General features: G+C 41.7%; 1 non-coding gene across 1 annotated transcript; it reads left to right on the top strand.

Annotated features, from left to right (window-relative positions):
• The first annotated feature begins 427 nt into the window (after positions 1-427).
• Positions 428-534, top strand: LOC122063626. Its single transcript, XR_006135415.1, has one exon. It is a non-coding gene; the product is annotated as a small nucleolar RNA R71 (small nucleolar RNA).
• The last annotated feature ends 23,651 nt before the right edge of the window (positions 535-24,185 follow it).

The following is a 24,185-nucleotide window of genomic DNA, read 5'->3' as shown; positions in this document are numbered from 1 at the left end:
ATTGTAAGTGTTACTATATGGATTATTCTGATATAAGGTATTAACACTTTTATTTGAAGTGCCCCCAGAAGTGTTGGGGCATTCTTCTATAACATGTCCAGGGAACTGGAACCAAGCACACATCTTAACCATATTGACTGATTGTGGCTCTCTAGAAATAATAGCCTCAATCCTTTTAATTAGACTATCCAAGTGGGCTTCCATGGCTACTATCCCATCCACAAAATATCATTTCCCTCCTATGGTCCTTTCACTTCCTTAGGTTGATTCCCACTCACGGGTTTTGTTAGCTAACTTAAGTAAGAATTCCCATGCCTTTCCTTCATCTGTAAAGGATGTGAATCCCCCATGGCACATAGACTTTGTCATTTTTTTAGTTGGGTAATCAATAATCTCATAAATTATTTGACATAAATGCCATAAGTCTACGCCATGGTGAGGGCATTCTTGAATTATATCCTTAAATCTCTCCATAAGTTTAGAAAAGAACTCACTAGACTTTTGCCTAAACTAAAGGATATCACTTCTAAGCTTATTGGTCTTGTGAGTTGGAAAAAACTTCTTGAGAAAGATAACTGTGAAGTATTCCCATGTGGTTATGGAATTTGAGGGTAACCCATACAACCATTTCTTAGCTTGGTCTTTTAATGCAAATGTGATAAACCTAAGCTTAACAGCATCATTAGAAAGCTGTTGGATCTTAATTAGGACACTTACTTCTTCAAATTCCCTTAGAAATAGGTATGAATCCTCAAAGGTCAGCCCATGGAAGTGGGGTAACATAGTGATGTACTAAGATTTGAGCTCAAAATTATTGCTTTGAGCTTGTGGTAGGACTATACAGTAAGGTTAGATTGTTCTTGCAGTGTATAACCTATCTTTTAGAGATTTAGGTGGAGGGTTTTACTATTGGTCTCCCATATTGAAAGGTATTGATGAGAGTATACGTATAGGATCCCTACATGTTGGATTTTTTCTTTTTAACCGATTCATAGTATTACGTACCTACCCAGTACTCATGCAGCAGGACACTATCCACAACTAGAGTAAGACTAGAACAAAAGAATGGAATATATATATATTTTGATTTTTAAAATTTTTTGGCTTTTTACGAGCTTACCGGCATGGATCTGGGGTTACTAAATTCCTGAGGTATTGCTATAGGGCGAAACCTGTCTTTACCATACTATAAAGCTTGGTGATCTCGACAGATATAACTATTATTGCAAGTTGTTCTTCTCAAGAACTCAATAAATGATAAAAGAAAAAGAAAAAGAAAAAGAAAATAAAGCACTCCGATTTACCAAAAGAAAGCAAAAAATAATATGGAACTGTCTCCCCAGTAACGGTGCCAAAACTTTATTTGAGATTTAAAAGTAACCGCAAGCGTACGGATCAATGTAGCTAATAGGTCAAACACAAGGAGAGAAGCCACTTTATTTTTAGCTTCTTTTAGTAATGCAAAAGTCTAACGATTGATTATGATCTACTTCTAACTACCGCCCTAAAACACATGCATCTAAAAACGTCCTAACCAACACATCTAGGGAAATTGGAATCGCAATTGAAATTAAAAATCTAACCATTCATCATCTAAGAATTTAAATACTCAAACCACATAAATAAAAAGTAAAAGAAAAGTGCTGGAATGAAATAAATATAATAAAAATGAATAAAGCTAGAGAGAGACACACAAGTAGGTACCTCTACTAAGCCCGAGGGATGCACCATAAATTATACGAGCTTCCCTACTTGACCAGAGAATACTCTTACAAGGGCTTTTCTACTTGGCTTTAGGGGAAGGGATGCAATATAAATAATCAAAGTAAAAGGATGGCTCCATGGCTAGAGAGGGGCAAAGCCAACATATGCATCTAGCCAAGGACCTTGAGGAAAAAGGAAAGCATCAAAGTAAAATCTGAAAACTAAAATCCTAAATTAAGAATGAATGGGTAGTAAGAAGAGGGAATGAAAAAGGAATGAGAAGACTTATGTAGAAGCTTACCTATGTGCCTAAACTTCAATACTTGAACTTAAAAACTTGGTCGATTTTAAAAACTACAAGCCCTAAAAACCAGATCTGGAATGAATCAAATCTAAAATTGCTAGGCCTAGAGAAAACAAATCTTCAAGAAAAACTTGCACTTGAATAGAGATGCTTCAAAGCTTTGATCTTGTCATCTAGATCTAAGCCTTGAACTAGTAAATTAAATTATTACAACTTGAATAACTTGAATAGCATAAACAAATAAACATAAAAGACTTTGCATTAATTTAATAAAACCAAATTACAAAAGTGTTTAAAGCAAAAACTAAAAGCTAGAACTAGAGCTAAAGCATAATGAAAACTAGAGAAAAAGAGAGCAAGAGAAGAAGAACTAGAGAAAACCTAGAGAAGGAAGTGCACCCTCTCTCCCTTTGGTCAATTCTCTTATATAGGGAATGGGGAGGTAGAGATAAAATAGGAAGTAGGGAAGAGGAGAGAGGAGAGAGGAGAGGACGGTCCAAAGGGATCATTTAGGATCGTGTGATGAGGTGGAAATAGGAAAGAAGAGAAAAAAAATGGAGAGAATGGAGATAGGGGAGGTGGAGGGAGGAGAAAAGAGAAAAATAAGAGAAAGTAGGGGAGAAAAGGAACAATGCCCAAGTGTGGGCCCTCTTGGATTTTTTGTGAGGTGGAGGAGAGAGAAGAGAGAAAATAGGAAAGAAAGTAGGGGAGAAAAGGTCTCCCATGATTTTTCTTTCTGTTTGCTTTTTTTCTTTTTTTTCTCTTTTTCTTTTTTTCTCTCTCTCTTCAAAATTGAGCACAAACCCCCCTTTTGGATGATTTTTCTTGCTTTGATTTGACCAATCTTCTAATTTAATGGCAAATCTCATCCATACCCTTAGTGCTTTCTGTAGGTGGAAAATAGGAGAGAAAATCTTCACAAAATCTCCAAGAAGAGAGAATCGCCCAAAGTGGAGGAGAGAAAGTGTTCAATGCCCCATGTGGGTGCCTCCATCTTGTTGACATCTATAATATTCCCTTGGGACAACTACAGAACAGCTGGCCTACATCCCAATTCAGTTTTGGTCTATTATTATTTTTCTGGCCTAAAAAGAATAATCACTTGTACAAATATCTAAACGAATGTATACTTTTAATACAACATGTCCATCTTGCTCAGAATTTCATCCTCTTCGCAGCAATGAAAAGAAACAATACCTTTTTTATGTGTAAAAATGGAGATGTGGTGCCCGATAGTCCTTACGGCCTTTAAAATACAAAACCTTCAAAAAGAGAGTAATACCCAAGGTAGCTCCTTTCTAAATATGTAAAAATGCATGCTTTATAACCTAGATTTCACACATAAATGTGCTCATCAACTATGGTCGAAGAAAGAAGACATGAATCAACAAATAAAAAAAACCCAACTACAATGCAAGTCTTCATTTCATTTTATACCTTTTCTGTTACACACGTGCCCTGACCCGATCTAATTTGAATTGTTGTGATAGGTCTCGGATTAGAGATCAGAAGTATAGTTGGGTTTTGGCTTGCAGTCGCCCATTGCTAAAAGGAAAGGGATGAGCCCACATGTTTGTACATCGCTTGCCAGTCCAACTGGAGGGGATTAGTACCTTTCGATCTCAGATAGTAAGTGACCTAACACCCTACACCTAAATCTCTGGACGTAACAAAATTGCTGGAAGGCTATGAACATAGCCTAGGGTAACTACCAGTGAAAGACCAATTGGAGGATAGCAAGCAATTAAGACAACAGATGGTCTTAACCACTGGAAATAAGCCACCAGAAATAGCCTGGGCCTAAATCCGATGGGTGTTTTCGGTGACCAATCAGGTTACTGGTTGGGCTCCGATGCTCGTGGGTTCCACTGCCCATATCATGGATAGCCCTAGATGGTTCCAAATCCTCCCCCACATCATGACATGAGCATCTTATGGACCAAAGTAGCAGGGTCCACGTACCCCGAAAGTCAGATTAACCCGATTGGACCGAATAGGGTTCAACCAAATAGGCCCTAAGGCCTAACTTAACTTATAAGTGAGAAATGAGGATTCATTTCCTCATTTCCTACTTATAAAAATCTTGGGAGAGGAAAGGAGAAGAAGAAAAAGAGAGGAAGGAAGAGGAAGAAGAGGAAGAAGGAGAGGAAGGACTCACCTTGGCTCCCAACTGCTGCCTATTTGCTAGAATCCCTATCAGAGGTAAGTGTAACCTCATCTACCACTCTCTCTCTTCATTTTAACCTAGGGCAAGCTAGGTATAGAAGTAATCTTGACCCACAAACCATGTTGAGCTTGGGGATTGTGTGTTTCACCTCCTCGGTGCCATTGGCGAGCTCAAACTGAGTCTGGTGAGCTTCGTCAACAAGATTGGCCAAATGACCAACTAGGATTTCAATTGTTTGATCGGCGTATCTCCCAAATGTCTTAGTGGAATTGGTATTTTATTAGCTCATAGTGATTCTAGGAGCATCCCCCACACACTTTATGGAACAAATCCCGATGATCGGGCCCAAGCCAAAAAGCCCCAATTCACCTGGACAGTTCTATCTGTCATAAAAAATAAGCCACCGAAAACACTGGGCCTACTTCCGGTGGGCTATTTTCGGTGACTACCCAAACAATATGTGCTCTCTCTGATGTCCACCAAAAATAGCACTGATTTTTTTGGTGGACAATGGCTGTTTCTGATGGGTGTTTCCGATGACATTACTGTCACTGAGGGACTTTAACTGTACCCTTTGGGGGTGACCCATGTGGGCCCCTCCTAATGTTCCCGACACGTATTGACGTTCAATTACCTTTATGCCTAGGGTAGTGATGCACATGTGCCCTGAGACTAGAACTGAATCAGACAATCGGTGGCCGTACTAGAACCCTAATACACACAAGCCTAATCAAGGTGAGGGATGGATTTCTTTTATTTTAAGAATGTTTAATTATATAGAATTGCTCACAAGAATAGATCTTTACATGATTTCCTAATTGCTCAAATGATGATGGTATGCTATCACATGTTACATTTTTATTAAATTGATATGAAATGTAGTAGATATGTATGGCAGGATCCGGTATGGCCAAAGTGGTATCGGTACCGTGATGCCGCATGTTTGAATATATGTATGAGACGGAATCCAATGTAGTCGAGGTGGTACCGGTACTATGATTTTCATATGTTTTTTACATTCATGCAATGATTGTGTGCATTAGAGTTAGTTGTAGTCATGGATTACAATTTGTACCCAACATGTTACCGGTATCGTGTACTCCGAGATTGAATTTGGAAATGGATACGCTTTGTGGCTGATGATTGGTACCAGTGTTGCCTAGTCCATACTCAATTGTTATTATGCATGCTAGATTAGGTAAACGGTCATGGGTTACACTTACTTTGTCGGTGAGGGGTATCGGTATCGTGTACCTTGGGACTATACTTGGAGATGGATTACACTTTGTGCCCGATGTGTTATCGGTATCATGTAATTCTTACTAACTGTATCACTATGAAGGCATGTAGAATATTTGTGGTTAAGTATCATTCCCTATGCTACGAACTCTTGCCAACAGGGGGTAAGGTGTTGGATAACCCATTTGTTGTATGTTCGATGTGCCTTTCTAGAATGCCACACCCACAATACTATGTGATTGTTGCCAAAGGCGGGAACTTGTCTGGCATGGCCGATGATTGGTACCGGTGCGGTGATAGCCAGAAGGGGTTTATCAAGTGTTTGTTGGGTGACCCATGGTCGATATGGGGATCGATATGCTTCTAATTACTGCTAGAGTTTTTGTTCCTGCATATTCGATGGGGATTCCGAGATGAGGGATACAACCTAATGTGCCATAGTAGAATTTACTAGACTTAGTTTGTATTATTAGGTGGATAATAAAATAAATGAATCGTATCATGAGCATCATAGACTATGTGTTTAATTTCTATAATCATGCATTATATATTACTTATGCGACTGCTATTCTTGGATGTGCATGAACCCCACCCCTCACTGAGCGAGTTAGAAAGTCCACCCCACGTATACACCTCTTTTTTAGATGATGATGCAGGTACTATTGTGCCAATGGTGTGCGACCTGTTATCCTCTGGGTCGAAGTACAGTGTGAGAGACTGGTGGACACCAGAAGCGAAGGAGCACAATCAGGATTGTGCTTGCGACCACTATACATACACCGCACCGTGAAATGTGTAGCGTACTTTTGATCCTTTTAACATAGACTGTGGATGGTAGATTTTGGAATTTATGTTTAAAAGTCTTGGATAAATTGTAACAGAATAACTTGGTTATGGATATTATATTATCATTAGATATTTCCCCATTTTATTGATGATTCCGCTATTATACTTTGATTCTGCTATATTGGTTGGTTTGTGGTGTGAGATTGTGAATTGTTAGGGTACTGCGATCAGAGATCCTGGTAGGTTCGTAAGATGGGTAAGCGTCTTACTCACACCTTCGGTATTCCTAAATGGTAAGTTGGGTTCATTGGAGGTGGGGTGTGATAGCTTGGTATCAGAGCGCGATGCTCTGCCTTAACTCACAATCTTAGCCATCCCATGAATTGGGGAAATTATGATTTAAATAAAAATCTTAAAGACCACAATAATAGAACTTACACAACTAGGAGACAAGCATAGGTGTTAAAACCGTTTCATTAAATAAAGAACTTGATTACATAAGCTTACACCATTTTTATGAAAATAAAAGACAGAAAGTTGGAAATCCTAACTAGCCTACTTTTAGGAAATTCAAATAACATAAGCAAATGATAGAAAGTAAAATCTAATTAAAAATTAGAACATGAAATCTCAAAAGAAAGCATAAACTGAAGGGAAATCCTAAGACTATAGTGGCAAAACAAGCCACTACTCCTGCTGATCCTGCTACTGCTGGCACAGTTCATGGCTTTGAGCCTAGCTCTGGTTCTAACCATGTACTCCTTGAGGTGGCACCAGTATAATGAGGTGGAATACCATCACCTGCATCTGTGCCTCAAGAGAGGCCACCCCATAAGACAATAGTTTCTGTCTATACCCTAAAGCCGGTTGTCCATCCTCCTCAGCAATTCTGTGGTTATGTCCAGGTGGGCCATCACATCATTAAGACCATAAGGCCTTGCACCCTGGGGCCATGAGAAGTGAAAGCAACTATGGAACCCATAGTCCATGGGTTAAGTGGTGGAACACCACCAACCCCACTAGCACCACCACCAACTCCACCAGCATCCCCCTCTGCACCTCTCCAATAACTCCAGCATCGACACCCAATTGACTATTTACCTCCATTGGCTAGTCATCCTGAGCCTCAGTAGGTGATACCTCACTCATGTCTAGGGTCATCTTCCTTAGGGAGTCTTAGTTGAAGTCTATGACATCATCTCCTAAGTATTCCTCACCTTTGAGGTCTACCCCAAAGCGAAGGAAGATGTCCATCAAGATTCTCCCATAACATAAGTTGTCGGCTTTACCTGCTCCTCCCTAGGAACGAGTCACCATGGTCCACATCAGTAGGTAGGGAAGGCAATCTGTACCCCCATACACATGCAGTATGTAAGGTAGGCATGCAAGACAAACACCTCATCATAGTGTCCAAAAGTGGGGAGGCCGTTCAGCTGAACTGCCCAACAAACAACTTTTGGGGTAACTTGGTAGTTGGCAATGCAATCCCATCCAAAGGCAGCCTTCATGAGCATGTTGTTCATCTCTTAAAGAACATTAGGATTTTGGAACTCATAGGCTAGAGTCTGTGGAGGGCAGTATACCAGTTCTCCTGTGTTGTCAATCATTAGGATGTTGGCTAGTTGCCTTATATCGAAGGAAATCTTGACCCCCTTCACATAGGAGGTGATCCGCATCTCTTTAGTGCCCCAGTTAATGCACTGGAGGTTGGAGTAGAACAACCTCACTAGTCATGGGTAGTACTTCTTGTTAGGTTTCAAGATACAGTACCACCCAACCGCCTCAAAGCATTGGCAAAGGTGGAACTGCCAAAAGTCTCTCATTCTCATGTACTTTCCTAGATCCACATTGCGGTACTCAAAATTTTTCCAATGATCTTGCTCAGCCACAGAGTGAAACAGAATTGGGTTGTACTGTGCCTCTTCAGGAATGTCTTATTGCTCTTGTGCAATGGTGCGGCGAGTACAAACACGATATCCAGACATGGTTTCAATAGGATTCCTAAGGATTCAGAGGGAAAAGCCTAAGTTAGGGAGGCGAAGCAAGTTCCATAGAGAAGAATCTCAAAATCTAGGTCAAAGAAGGAGGAAAACATACCTTAGATGCATAGGCGGCATAAATCAGTTGCGATATTGTAAGGGAAAGGTGGAGAATGGGTTGGGGAACCTTCCTTGGCCGTTTCTTCTTCTTCTCCACAAGTTAGAATAGGGTTTTTCAAAAGAAACCCCAAACCCAAGCCTTAAATAGTGATTTTAGTTCCACCAAAAACACTGGACTTCGATCCGGTGACTATTTCCGGTGAGTTAAAAATCCCCAAATCATCCTCTGCCAGTCCCACCGGAAGCGACACTAATATTTCTAGTGAAAAACACCCTTATTTTTGGTGAACCTACTTTTGGGAATAATTTTTTTTTTATTTCCAAGTCTTTATTATTTAATTGTTTCCTTATTTAAGGAACTCTTCTTGATATACGTATGATCGAATCTCGTTATTTTGTGCACCCCACTTGTGCTTACTCTAACCCTAAATTTGCTTTAGTGTATATGTGTGGGACCCACTATGTATAGATGTGTTCCAATTACATGTGACCTTGTATATGCATGTGTACTAATAGGATTCCTCCATAGGAGTCATGTCACGTCAGAACACTCAGTCTCGATCTCAGTCACATGAGTCACCTCTCGGTTCCCCTACGCGAAATCAGGGTAGACCCTGAAATGCACCCCCAGCTCTGTCAATGCTTACTGCTCATAATGTTCCCTCCATCATGAATAATATGATGCAGGAAGTTGAAGAAAGACATAACCAATTCAATGCATCGCCTGGACCCTCTACTCCACCTGCACCCTTTCCGATACCCACCGGCTCGGCCACACTTTAAATATCTGGTGGGGCACAAGGGCAAGTGCATGGGCAAGGTTAGCAACATGTACATGGGCATGTACAAGATCGGGAACCAGAACAAGCCCAAGTACATGTAGAGAGTTGGATGGATCTAACAAAGATGATGGAGAAGTTTCAGAGGCTTAGACCCCCATGCTTCTCAAAAGTGGGCCAGGATCCATTATACCCATCAACGTGGATTGGTGGTATAGAAAAGGTGTTTAGGCTAATGGGCTACACCGAGGAGCATAAACTTTTGTGTTCAGGCTACCAACTTCAAAATGAGGGTAATGATTGGTGGAGTGCTACTGAGCCCATTCTAAGAGCGAGTAGCCCAAACCCTATTCGGCCAAACTTCAAAGGGGCCTTCTTTGAGAACTATTTTTTGGAAAGCTTCTAGGATAGGAGAGAGAGTGAGTTCTCCCAGTTAGTGTAAGGGTCTTGGTCCATGCTTGAGTATCAGTAATGCTTTGAGGAGCTATTCCATTTTTCTCTTGAGCATCTCTAAGGTGATAGGGCTAAGGCCAAGAAGTTGGAGAAAGGGTTGAGGTTAGGAATTGGGTCAACTATAGTTGGGTTGAAACTGTAGACGTATGCTGAGGTGGTCCAACTGACCAAATGGGGAAGAGGCCTATGGAGTCCACTGACTCCAGGGGAGGTAGCAAACCCTTCCAAGTGCCTCATATCAACCCAACTCCAGTACAGTTTAGGAAGCCTAAGGCTAACCAGGATTCTCAATCCTCCCATTTGAGTGCTGTGTCTCAGCCTGTGGGGTCAAGCCCAAGGTGTTTTCATTGTGATTAGCCGGGCCATCTAGCAAGGATGTGCCCCCACCGGAGGCCTTATAATGCACCCTACACTTTGCCACCTAGGCTTCAACAGACCTATGCAGCATCCAGACTAGCACAACCCCTATAAGGCTAGAGACCATAGGGAAGGTTGCTTGCCATGACAGTAGAAGATGCAGAGGCTACACCCGGTGTAATATCCCGCTTCTTAAACCCGGTCTGATTCCGTGGTTGAACCGATTTAACTATGCAGGAACCGAGCCTGAGGATATTAGAGCAGGTTCCTTATGGGCTATGATGGCACGGGTGACCTTAAACACCGGCTGGCCCGACAAGTCCGAGCCAGTGCCAGAAGAGACGGGAGTGCCCAAACCGTGTACGTGCACCTACCATAAGGCTATGTACGGATAGAACAGGTATTATATCCGTATTTTAAGGTATATACGTATGCTACATCGTATGCTTGGGGTAGGGTCCGAGCCGAGGTCCGAACCCGGTCAAAATCCCATGTCTTGACTCTCAGGTGGGTATAACAGGTGGGTACACCCACCCACCTGAGTGACCCATCCATCACTATTCACTTAATTAGGAATAGTATATAAGGCTTTATGATTTCTTTTCTTTCCATTTATTACCCTCGTACGTTGGTGAGAAAAGTAAAGAGGAGAGAGAAAAGAAAGGGAAGAAGAAGGGAAGAGGAAGAGAGGAAGGATTTCAGTGGCGCCGAAGCTCGATCTTGCCATTCCGGTGCTGGGAGAGTAATCTTCAACTCGAGATCTACAGTTGGAGGTAAGAAAAGTTGGGTTTTATGAACTTTAACCGTACCCACGCTTTAAACCCTTGATTCGAGTATGGTTTCTTAAGATCTTGTAAACACCCTTTGAAATGATGAATCTAAGGTTTAATAGATGATTTATGTGTTGATCTTGAAGGATTTGAAGAGATAGTGACAAGGTAGAAGGAGCATTGTGAGTTGGAAGTGATTTGGAGGGTTTGAAGTCATTCTTGAGCAAAGAAGGTAAGATGGTTCCCCTCACTCGAATCTAACTTAGATCTAAGCTAGAACCATCCTATAGGACTTTAAAGGTGTGAATAATGGGTTGAGAAAAGCCCTATTTGGGTCCCCAAGGAATGGAGGAAGTTGAGAAGAAACTGGGGTTTTTCCGCCAAAACCGGCGGGTACAACCGGCGGGTCCCTACCCGCCTGAGAGCACCCACCTGAGAGGTCAGGGGGGTCCCTGGCCAAACCGGCGGGTAGGACCGGCGGGTCCTAGGACCCGCCAGTCCAAAACCGGTGGGTAGGACCGGTGGGTAGACAGCCCACCTGTCCGACCCACCTGAGTGGCCCCGAAGGTGATCCGTAGGTCCAATCGAGCCCAAATCGGACGTGTGACCTTCTTTCAACGTTCTAAACATGATTTTGACATCGGATTTCATTAATTTTGATTCTAAAATGGTGAAGTACTAACCCCGCTCAATTTTGTTAGGTTCACCAAAGCCTACCCGATTTGCTCCGGATCTTACCCGTACCGAGCGGGACTCCTTGTACGCTACAAGTAAGTGGAGAGAGGACGTTTGGCCTTGTTTCAAGGCATTTGTTTGGCATTCATATAACCATATCTAATCTAGTCATGTCATCATGAATATGCAATATAGAATAGTCATTTCACACATTGATGTGCACATGTGCCATGTTTACTTTCAAATGCAAATTGAATGTGATGTTATATGTTGAATGTGGACGTCATGTTGCATAATGCATTGATAGACTAGATGCCATGGTCGGCTTGGAAACGAATGCATTGGTGGCCCGTGGTATGGGACACGGAGGCACTATGCAGTCGTACTACATATAGGAGCATGCGGTATTAGGATTCTCACCATCCCGTGCTATGACCCTTCCCAACAGGGGTTAAGGTGTTGGGTTGCCATTTGGGGGGAAGCAGGGGTCGCGGTTGTCGGACACTGTGGCGGTTAGGCATTACGCCCGGCGAGTCATGTAGGACAGCCGGCAACCCCGGTGGTACATTCAAGAGGGCCAATCGTACTGCTTTTAAATTGCTGGAGTCAGCACTGTCATTTCATTTATTTACATTTCTGTTGAGAGCCGGTGGACGGCATTGTCTTTATTTTTCCGAGTACTCACGATGGGCCTTCTCCAATAGCCCTATGGGCGTATCGCGGGAGGGAGTTCGCGGCTCGTACCCGGAGTATACGTGCACTGTGGTTGTAGTAGCACTAAAACCAAAGACTTAGTAATGTTGATTAGGTGTATGTGATTTAAAATGAATTGCATGGCATGTAGTGCATATGATGTGTTGTGATGTGTGGACTGTTGTGTGTGGTCCACCTCTCTACTTACTGAGCTAGTGAGCTCATTCCACGTGTACACCCCCTTTTTAGATGATTTTGCAGGTCATGCATCTGAGGAGCATGGGGTGGGTCCCACAGTCGAGTTTCCTGAAGAGGACTGGTGGACCCCTGAGGAGTTTGAGCACGACGTAGACTGCGCATGTGAGGGCTGTGCTGCGGGACAGCAGTTCTGAGGCCGAGCTGAGCCCCAGCCTTGATACCGAGCCGAGTTGTGTACTCTGATGATTTTGATGAATTCTTGTATATACTTGATATTTGAACTTTATTCTTTTTGTGTATATATCATGCCTTCGGGCCCAAATGTATATAATTATTGTATCACCATTTGGGTATCGAGTATATGGGAATTAATTACAGGTAAAACTTAGTCTTCCGCTGATCTGATGAATTGATGTTAGTGTGTGTATGTTGTGGTGGAATACAGTATCTGATGATCCTGGCAGGTTTGGGTTAACCGGTGTTAACTCGGTCACCGCTCCGGTTCAGGGTGAACGGGGTGTGACACCCGGTGTAGTGAAAGGTACTTTATTGATATCATTATTGCCTGCACATGTGTTATTTGACTTAGAGCCTCGCATTCGTTTGTGTCACCAGCATTTGCAAAGAAAATGGGGATTCCACCCAAAGGATTGACTCAGTGTTTGGTAGTGAGTACCCCTACAGGAAGTGTAGTAGGTCTGAACTATATATATAAGCCTTGTCCAGTGACCATTGGTGAACATGAGTTGAATACTCACCTGATCGAGTTTGATATGTTCGATATGACCGACTTTGACGTGATTCTAAGGATGGACTGGTTGTTCACATATAGAGCTAGTGTGTTATGTGACAAAAGGTGATCATTTTCGGACCTCGTGATGAGGATGAGTTTGTCTTTAAAGGGGATAAGCCTAAGAAGTGTAAGAAACCCAAGAATGTTATCATATCAGCACTCCAGATGAAGAAACTGCTAGATAAAGGGTGTCAAGGCTACTTAGCATCTGTGATGGACACTGAGATAGAGATTAGGCCATTGACTGAGCTAGATGTGGTGAGGGAATTTCTCGATGTATTCTTGGATGACTTGACAGGTTTACCCCCAGACTGAGAGATAGAGTTTGTTATAGATCTACTCCCCAACTCGACACCAGTGTCAAAAGCCCCTTACCGCATGGTCCCCATAGAGTTGAAGGAGTTATAGGTGCAACTTTAGGATCTACTGAAGAAGGGATTCATTAGACCTAGTGTGTCTCCATGAGGAGCACCAGTATGAGGCTGTGCATTGATTACCGGGAGCTTAACAAGCTAACCATTAAGAATCGGTATCCATTGCCAAGGATAGATGATTTCTTTAATCAATTGTAGGGTGCTAAGGTATTCCCTAAGATTGACCTTAGATCGGGCTACCACCAGCTCAGGATCAAGGATAGTGATGTCAGCAAGACGGCCTTCAGATCAAGGTATGGACATTATAAGTTCTTAGTGTTGTCATATGGATTGACCAATGCACCAGCTGCATTTATAGATCTGATGAATCGTGTGTTCAGGATATCTTAGACAAGTTTGTGATTGTATTTATTGATGACATCTTGATTTACTCCAAGAGTGCAAAGGAACATGCTATTCATTTGAGGTTAGTACTACAACGTCTGAGAGAGAAGCAAATCTATGACAAATTTAGCAAGTGTGAGTTCTGCTATCACAGGTGGCATTTCTAAGCCACATTGTTTCAGACAAGGGTATAGAGGTTAACCTAAGCAAGGTGAAGGCAGCCCTAGAATGGGGGACTCCCAAGAATGTGGCAGACATACATAGTTTTTTAGGATTAGCCGGATACTACAGGAGGTTTATTGAGAACTTCTCCTGCATTGCTACCCAATAACCCGACCCACACGAAAGGGTGTGAAATTTGAGTAGTCTGATGCTTGTGAAAAGAGCTTCAAGGAGTTAAGGAAAAGATTGGTATTAGCTCCAGTTTGACTATTTCAACTAGTACAAGTGGTATGGTTGTGTATAGTGATGCCTCCAAACTGAGATTGGGTTGTGTATTAATACAGCACGGGAAGGTCATTGCTTATGTATCCCACCAGTTGAAGGATTATGAGAAGAACTACCCCCCTCATGATTTGGAGTTGGCAGCAGTGATTTTTACACTGAAAATCTGGAGACATTACTTTATAGTGAGAAGAGTGAGATATGCAGTGACCATAAGAGTCTCAAGTACTTCTTCACCCAGAAGGAGATCAATATGAGACAGAGGCGTTGGTTGGATTTGATGAAGTACTATGACTGTACTATCCACTATCACCCAAAAAAGGCCAATGTGGTAGCTGATGAACTTAGTCAAAAATCCCAATCATTGACTTTTGCATCACTGACCACCAATGAGCATCTCACAGAGGAGGCAAGGAAGCTGGATTTGGAGTTACTAGTGGAAGGTGTCACCTTGTCACTATCGGCATTGGTGGTATAACCTAGTCTGGTAGATAAGATCACTACAACTCAGGGTACTGATGCAGAGCTACAGAAGCTAATAGCAGAATGCAAGGAAGGAACCCAGAAAGACCCAGATTTCTCTATAACTAAAGGCAGGATTCTTAAGTTCAAAGGGAGGTTATGCATGCCTTGTGATGGTTATTTGAGAGACAGTTTTGAGAGAGGCCCACAGCTCTCCATTCTCCATTCACCCCAGCAACACCAAAATGTATAAGGATCTCAAGGGTTCCTACTAGTGGAAGGGAATGAAGAATGATGTGGCCACACATGTGCTTAGATGTCTCACATGCCAACAAGTCAAGGCTGAAAGACAAAGGCCCCATTGTTTATTCCAGTCACTACCTACTCCAGTGTGGAAATGGAAAAATATTACCATGGACTTTGTCACAGGCCTACCCCGCACTCAAAAGGGTATGGATACCATTTGGATAGTTGTGGGCGGCTTGACCAAGGGATCTCAGTTCATCCCAATCAAGGTCACATTTTCGCTGGACAAGTTAGCTAAGTTGTATATTGACAACATCATCCAGTTGCATAGTGTATCAGTTAGCATTATCTCAGATCAAGATCCCATGTGCACTTCCAAGTTCTGGACATGTGTGTAAAAGTCTACGGGCACACAGTTGAATTTCAGCATAGCATTTCACCCATAGACCGATGGTCAATTAGAGAGGACTATCCAGACACTGGAGGACCTACTTTGAGCATGTGCCTTAGATATGAGTTACAGTTGGGATGAGCACATTTCCCTTATTAAGTTCTCCTGCAACAATAGTTATTAAGCCACCATCAGAATGTCCCCATTTGAAGCATAGTATGGTAGAAAGTGCCTAACTCCACTCTATTGGGATGAGGTTGGTGAGCGGCATATTCTGGGTCCAGACTTGATACAGGCTACTAGTGAGAAGGTGAATGTGATCAAAGAGAGGATTAAAGTAGCTCAGTCTAGACAGAAGAGCTGTGCAGATGTCAGGAGGAAACATCTAAAATTTGGAGTTGGAGACAAGGTATTCTTGCAGATCTCCCCAATTAAAGGGGTAACGCGGTTCAAAAAGAAGGAAAAGCTTAGTCTGAGGTTTATGGGACCGTACGATGTATTGGAAAGGATTGGACAGGTAGCTTACCGGATAGCTTTACCACTAGAATTGGAGGGTACACATGATGTCTTCCATGTATCCATGTTAAGGAATTACATTCCCAACCCCACTCACGTCTTGGCTTATATACCCAATGAGTTGGATGAGGATTTTACCTACGTGGAGTATCTGGAGAAGATTGTTGACCGGAAGGACTATGTTCTTTGAAACCACACTATTTCCTTTACCAAAGTGAAATGGATGAACCACCCCAACAAGAAACATCCTGGGAATGGGAAGATGAGATGATGAAGCAGTATCTTGGATTGTTTGATTTATCAGGTAAGTTTAATTTTAAAGATGAAATTCTTGTAAGGTGGGGGCATGTTACACCAGTGCTTTGACCTATGACCCGGTCTAATTTGAGCTATTGTGATAGGTCTCAAACTGGAGATCGAAAGTATAGCCATGTTTTGACTCGTGGCCACCCATTGCCAAAGGGGAAGGGATGACCCAATATATTTGTGCATCACTTTCCAGTCCAACTTGAGGGGAATTATACCTTTCGATCCTAGATGGTTAGTGACCTGACACCCACACTTGAAACCCGACAAGTAACGAAATTATCGAAAGGCTATGAACATAGCCTAGGGAAACTAGTAGTGCAAGAACAATTAGAGGACATCAAGCAGTAAATACAGTAGATTGTCTTGACCACCAGAAAAAAGCCACTGGAAACAGCCTTGGCTTGAATCTGATGGGTGTTTTCAGTGATCAATCAGGTTGCTGGTTTGGCTCTGATACCCATGGGTCCCATCGCATGCATCATGGACAACTCTGGATGGTTCCAAATTCTCCCCCACTTCTTCCTCATGACATGAGCACTATACAGAATAAAGTAGTTGGGTCCACGTACCCCGAAAGTTGGATTAACCTGATCGAACCGAATAAGGTTCAGCCAAACAGGCCCTGAGGCCTTACTTAACTTATAAGTGAGAAATGAGGATTCATTTCCTCATTTCCCACTTATACAAATAGTGGGAAAGGAAAGGAGAAAAAGAAAAGGAGAGGGAGGAAGAGGAAGAAGAGGAAGAAGAGGAAGAAGGAGAGGAAGGACTCACCTTGGCTCCCAGATGCCACCTAGTTACTGGAATCCCTGTCGAAGGTAAGTGTAACCTCATCTACTACTCTCTCTCTTCATTTTGACCTAGGGCAAGCTAGGTATAGGAGTAATCTTGAGCCATAAACCATGTTGAGCTCGGGGATTGTATGTTTCACCTCCACAGTGCCATTGGTGAGCTAAAATCAAGTCCGGTGAGCTCCGACAACAAGATTGGCCAAATGACCAACTACAGTTTTGATCATTTCATCAACATATCTCCTAAATGGCTCAGTGGAATCAAGATTTTCTTATCTCATCGTGATGCTAGGAGCATCCCCCACAAACTCTATGGAACAAATCCCGATGGCTGGGCTTGAGATGGAAAGCCTTATTTCACTTGGGCAGTTTTGTACTACCACTGTAAATAAGCCACCAGAAACACTGGGTCTACTTTCGATGGGATATTTCTAGTGACTACCTGAGCCATATATGCTCTCTGTGATGTCCATTGGAAACTGCACTGATATTTCTGTTGGACAATGTCTGTTTCTAGTGACATTACTGTCACTAAGGGACTTTGACTATACCCATTGGGGGTGACCCATGTGGGCCCCTCCTGATGTTCCTGACACGTATTGACATTCAATTAACTTTGTGCCTAGGGCAGTGATGTGCATATACCCTAAGGCTGAAATTGAATCGGAAGATTGGTGGCCATACTTGAACCTTATTATACATAAGACTAATCAAGGCGAAGGATGGATTGATTTTGTTTTGATAATGTTTAATTATGTAGAATTGCTCACATGAATAGATCTTTACATGATTTCCTAATTTCTCAAATGATGATGGTATGCTATCATATGTTATATTTTTATTAAATTGATGGCAGGATCTGGTGTGGCCGAGGTGGTACCGGTACCGTGATCGCTACGTGTTTGAATATATGTATGAGATGGAATCTGGTGTAGTCGAGGTGGTACCGGTGCTATGATTGCCATATTTTTGTTGCATTCATGCATTAATCATATGCATTAGAGTTAGTTGTAATCATGGATTACACTTTGTGGCTGATGTGTTACAGGTATCATGTACTCTAGGACTGCATTTGAAAATGGTTGCGCTTCATGGTCGATGATTGGTACCAGTGTTGCATAGTCCATACTCAACTGTTATTATACATGCTAGATTAGGTAAATGGTCAGGGTTACACTTTGTGGCTGAGGGATTACTGGTATCATGTACCTCGGGACTGTACTTGGAGATGGATTACACTTTGTGGCCGATGTGTTATGAGTATCATGTAATTTATACTAACTATATCACTGTGAAGGCATGTAGAATGTTTGTGGTTAGGTATCACTCCCTATGCTATGAACCCTTGCAAACAGGGGGTAAGGTGTTGGATAACCAATTTGTTGTATGTTTAATATTCCTTTCCAGAATGCCACACCCGCAGTACGATGTGATTGTTACTAGAGGTGGGAACTTGTCTAGCATGGCTGATGATTGGTACCAGTGCCGTGATAGCTAGGAGGGTGTTATCAGTGGTTTACTAGGTGACCCATGGTCGCATACGGGGATAAGCAGGCTTCTAATCACAGCTAGGGTTTGTATCCCTGCGTAGTCGATGGTGGTTTTAAGATGAGGGATACAACCTAATGTGTCGTAGTAGCATTTACCACACTTAGTTTGTATTGTTAGGTGGATAATAAAATAAACGAATTGTATCATGAGCATCATGGACTATATGTTTAGTTTCTGTAATCATGTATCATAAATTACTTATACGACTGCTATGCTTGGATGTGTATGAACCCCAACCCTCACATAGACTATGTATGGTATATTTTGGAAATTATGTTTATAAGTCTTGGATAAATTGTAAAAGAATAACTTGGTTATGGATATTATTTTATCATTAGATATTTTTCTATTTTATTGATTATTCTGCTATTATACTCTGATTCCACTGCTATTGGTTGGTTTGTGGTGTGAGATTGTGAATTGTTAAGATACTACGATTGAAGATCCTGATAGGTTTGTAAGACGGGTAAGCATCTTACTCACACCTTCGGTATTCCTATATGGTAAGTTGGGTTTACTAGAAGTGGGGTGTGACATTTTCTTTCCAGTAATTAGAATTAGAGATGGCGTAGCACTCTTGGGTTCACTTCCTTTGAATTTTCAACCCATAGAGTCTATCCATTAGGCTCTAGTGATTTGTATTCAGAACCCCTTTTGAGGAATATTTCACAATTTATTCCCTCGTCCTTCAGAGGTTTTGATCGTTAAATAGTCCCTGGAGTAATTGGGGAAAGAGGAGAACCAAATTCCTAGTCGAAACTCTGTCCAATCAACATCTCTCAAGAAAAAGAAGTTGGAGGTCAAGACCATCTTCCCCTGAGCTAGGAGAATCCAAAAGATACTCCATGTCAGTGTTAATCACGGGTCCACCCCTCTCGACCCAAAATAGGGGTCAAGCTCAGATATAATTTCTTAACAAAATTAGCACAATGTAGACTTTATATTAACCTTGTTTTAGTATACATAGTTATTTAAATTCAGTCAATGTATATATGTGTGAAAACTTAGCCATACATACAAAATAGGAATAATTGTGGAAAATGTTCGTTCTTAAGCATCTAATAGGAAGACCGATTGAACTGGGTAGATTTGGTGCCTAACACCTTCCCAACTCTACAACCTGACACTTACCCTAAATCTCTAGACTAGACCAATTCTCAGGCTCACCTCAAAGTCTTCCTCAGCATTGCCAAGTCATGCCAACTAGCAGATAACCCGATGGGGCAAGCCTTCATGCATGGCAGATCGGCCTTCAGAAGTAAAGTAAGTGGAGATGTTGATAGTAAACCTATCAAAGCCCTATTATGATATTCTTTACTATCAGCATTTGTAAACTTTTGATGCCTTAATAGCCACCGAAACACATGTGGAGAATAGAATTTTAAGAGGGGCTCAGTATCAGAGGTCCTTCCAAGATGCAAGCAAGAATACCCGAGTCGGATGGGGAAAGGGTCCAAAAACTAATATGGTGAGTGCAATTCAGCAGTCAGTCTCACTAGCCATTCCTTCACAACCCTTTATAATACAAGTAGATGCACCAGCCCAAAAGGCCCCTCGTCCAAGAAGGTAGTTTTTTGATTTGGGAATGCCTGTAACAGCCACATATGAGAAGTCAAAGAAGTAACGATTGTTAGGGATAGTGGCTCCAAGAGTGATCAGCAACCCTCCTCCAGCTTGGTATAGGGATTATGAATATTGTGACTATTGCTTTATAGTTGTCCTTGTTGGCAACCCGGCCACGTGGTGCTGATGATGTGGTTAGTTTGAGTGACATGGATGAAAATGATGACATGGTAGTGTCCAATGTCACCGATGAGATAACAGAGCTGCTTGGTATATATGAAATGGTTTGATACATCCTTAGTATGTGGCATGGATTTCTGGGTCAAAACTGGTAAAATTAGCCTATTTATGCTCGGAGGCATTTTTGGTAATGAAAATGACATTTTTGAAAGATCGTTTCTTCATGAAAAATATAGATTGTAATTTATCTAGTCCAGTGCATCAGATTTTGTCGTATTCTGATATTGTATGAAGAAGTTAAGGCATTTGTGGTAGTCGAGGGTAGTTTCAGCATTGAAGATGAATTTTTTAAAGTGTTCTTTATATAACAATACGACAAAAATCCAATCTTTTTAACGGTTCTGATTTCATCGCATTCCGATTCTATATAAGAAAGATGCATCATTAGAAAGGTCTAGGGGCATTTTTATCTATTTACATGGCTAAGTCAGATGATTGAGTCTTCTGAAAAGTCGTAGAGCATCCAATTATGGTTCTAATGCACTTCGTTTCATCTTGATCAGATATCCTATAAAAAAGTTATAAGTGTTTCCGTAAAGCCTATGATGACTAGGTGTAAGTTGAGCAAAGAAGATGACTCTCCATCAGTTGACCACACCTCGTATAGGTCAATGATTGGTAGCCTATTATATCTGACAGCTAGTAGGCCTGACATCTTACAAGCTATGTGCATGGTAGCCAGATTCCAAGTAGGACCAAAAGAGGCACACGTGGCAGCAGTGAAGAGAATTTTTAGATATCTGAAAGGGACTAGTGAGTTTGGGTTATGGTATCCGAAGTTCAAGAACTTTAGTTTGTCAGCTTTTTCAGATGCAGATTGGGCTCGATGTGTGGATGATAGGAATTGGGCTCGATGTGTGGATGATAGGAAAAGTACCAGTGGTGGTGCATTCTATTTAGGGGGAAGCTTGGTGGCATGGCACGGTAAGAAGCAAGAGTCAGTCTCTCTTTCAACTGTAGAGGCAGAATACATTGCAGCTACATCTTTTGTTACACAAGTGTTGTGGATGAAGTGGATGTTGAAGGATCTGAGTGTGGAGGTTGAGTAGGCAGTGCCACTATATTGTGACAATACTAGTGCTAGCAACATCTCCAAGAACCTAGTGATGCATTCTAAAACGAAGCACATTGCAATCCGGTATCATTTCTTAAGAGACAAGGTGATGGAAGGTGAAGTAAGGATGGAGTTTGTTTCCACAACAGAGCAAGTGGCTGATATCTTTACAAAACCACTTCCTAAAGATCAGTTTGAGATCCTCAGATAGAAACTGGGAGTGGTGGTTCTTCCCAGGCACTAGGGGCATTGGGAGAGGGGGAGCAAGTTGCTTGATGTTGCTACCCCCATATTGGACTTAGGGGGAGTCCATTGGTTCTACCCTTTGTACTTTTTTTCAAAGGGGGAGAGAGTTACTCATCGGAGCTTTGAAGTGTATTAGTGATGAGGTGGTTGCCAACAACTCCAAAGAGGGAGCTTGTTGTTTTATGGTTGCTCTTGTTGGTAACCCAGCCACGTGGCAGTGATGACTTGGTCAGTTAGGGTGACATGGATGAAAATGATGACATGATAGTGTCCAGTGTCACCGATGAGATAATAGAGCCGCTTGGTATACATGGAATGGTTTGATACATCCTTAGTATGTGGTGCGGGTTTCTGGGTCAAAACTGGTAAAATTGGCCTATTTACTCTCATGGGCATTTTTTGTAGTGAAAATGATATTTTTGGAAGATCGTTTCTCATGAAAAATATAGATTGTAATTTATCTAGTCTAGTGCATCTAATTTTGTCGCATTTCGATACCATATGAAGAAGTTATGACATTTGTGGCAGTCGAGGGTAGTTTCGGCATTGAAGATGAATTTTTTAAAGGAAGTGTTCTCTATAACAATACGACAAAAATCCAATCTTTCCAACAGTTCTGATTTATCGCATTCCGATTCCGTATGAGAAAGATGCATCATTAGAAAGGTCTAGGGGTATTTTGGTCTTTTTACAAGGCTAAGTCAGATGATTGAGCCTTTTGAAAAGTAGTAGAGCGTCCAGTTACAGTTTCAACGCACATTGTTTCATCTCGATCGGATATCGTATGAAAAAGTTATAAGTGTTTCCGTAAAGTCGGTTCGAAAATCCAAACCGAAAATTCATCAGTATACCCTCGGTGTTAGGTGGATTTTTTGGAACTTATTTTTGAAATTTGAAGGTATTTTATGTAATTTTGAGATTTTAAAGGTCTTAGTTAATAAGGGGTGTTTAGCACAAGAAATATGAAGGCAGGGGCTTATGTATATATAAGAGAATCAGAGGGATCCTTAATACACAACTCAGATTGAATCATGTCGGTCAGTTTCAGATCTGACGGTTCGTGCAAGAGCTTGTGTTGAAGATGCTTACCCAAGGATTGTCATTGGTAGAGTGTATTAGATATGATGGTGTGGTGCCTCACCATATTGAGTCTTTTTTGTGTGTAGCACATGTGCATAGAATCTATAAAGAGATTTTTCATATCTTGATCTGAGCCAATCATATTAGATCGGTTCTGATCTAACTGTCAAGATTGATGAAGCTTTATTAAAGATAGCCGAAAGCGTACCGTGAAGCTTGCTACACCAATCAATCGGTGATCGACAATGCGTCTAACAATGTTAGCGCGTACGTCATGATGACGTCATAGAGATTCAAAACCTGTGGTTTAGATCTATTGTCCGTGAGATCTACGGCCAGATCTGCGCCTATATTGCGCGTGCTGTTGGTGTAGTCGACACCACCCCTACGAAGATTCTATTTCAGGTTATTTAATTGTTCTAAATTCAAATGGTCATATCTCTCTCATTTTAACTCGGATTTGGGTGAACCAAGTTGCTACTTCTTCGTTTTTCAAGCCCTACACTATGGAAGTAAGAAAAATGAGTTTTAAGTGAAGAAAGACTACGATTTTGGCAAGAGAAGCTTTTCCCTCTTTGTTGATCCTTGAATGAACATGAATACTTGATGATAAATGTTCTTAGGCCATTAAAGGAGATAAAAGAGGTGGTTGAGGAGTGTTAATGATACATTAACTCAAAACCAAGGAGGAAGAGAATAAAGCAAGGATGTATTTGCTTTGAATAGAAAGAAGCCAAGGAGAGAGAAGGTGTGAGCACCAAACTTGTCAGTACAAGTTTCTAGTCATCCCAGGCAATCGGTTGTGAGATTCTCTAACATTTGATTTACATTATATGCATGTATGTATGTTAGGGTTAGTTGTGGATGAATGTATACATGCTAGGTTAGTTGTGGATGAACTATAAGTATGCAATCTAGTTGTGGATGTATATGCTAGGCAGAGCTTGACTGTAGGGCATTGATATAAACCAAAATTTACTGTATTCTTTATTAAGTGCTTAGTGGGTGCTAAGCACTGGGAGTGGGTGCTACACATTGTACCTGCACTACGAGTGCCATCTCAGTTCCGCTTGAGCAAATTGGGTGTGGGTACTCCCGATTTGTGTGCAGTCAAAAGTAGTGTATTATGTAGGTACGAAGCCTTTACAGGCACTACTTCGAGGATGTAGGAAAATTGCCAAACCTCGTAAAAATCCTGTGTTATGGGTGCTTCTTGCTTGCATTTTATATTGAAGTGCATGGAATGTGGAATGGGTGTGCACATTTGGAAGTGCCTATGAGAGGCTGAGTGTGCATACGATTGTGTGCAAACAGGGATAAGTATATCAAGTTTTTCTTAATCACACATCAGACAGTTTTTTAGGGATCAAAATTCGACTCACTGATTCACGCCCCCTCTCAGTGAATGCAGGGTTACAACAATTGGTATCAGAGCCGATACACAGTGACAGTTTGATCGACAACTGAGTGATCTAGAGGCAGTGGCAGCGACAGTATAGCAGGTGAAGGTTATTCAG

The sequence above is a fragment of the Macadamia integrifolia genome, unplaced genomic scaffold, assembly GCF_013358625.1.
Source record: "Macadamia integrifolia cultivar HAES 741 unplaced genomic scaffold, SCU_Mint_v3 scaffold1382, whole genome shotgun sequence".
Classification (NCBI taxonomy): domain Eukaryota; kingdom Viridiplantae; phylum Streptophyta; class Magnoliopsida; order Proteales; family Proteaceae; genus Macadamia; species Macadamia integrifolia.
The sequence above is the reverse complement of the archived record's forward strand: the minus strand, read 5'-3'. Positions and strand labels throughout refer to the sequence as shown.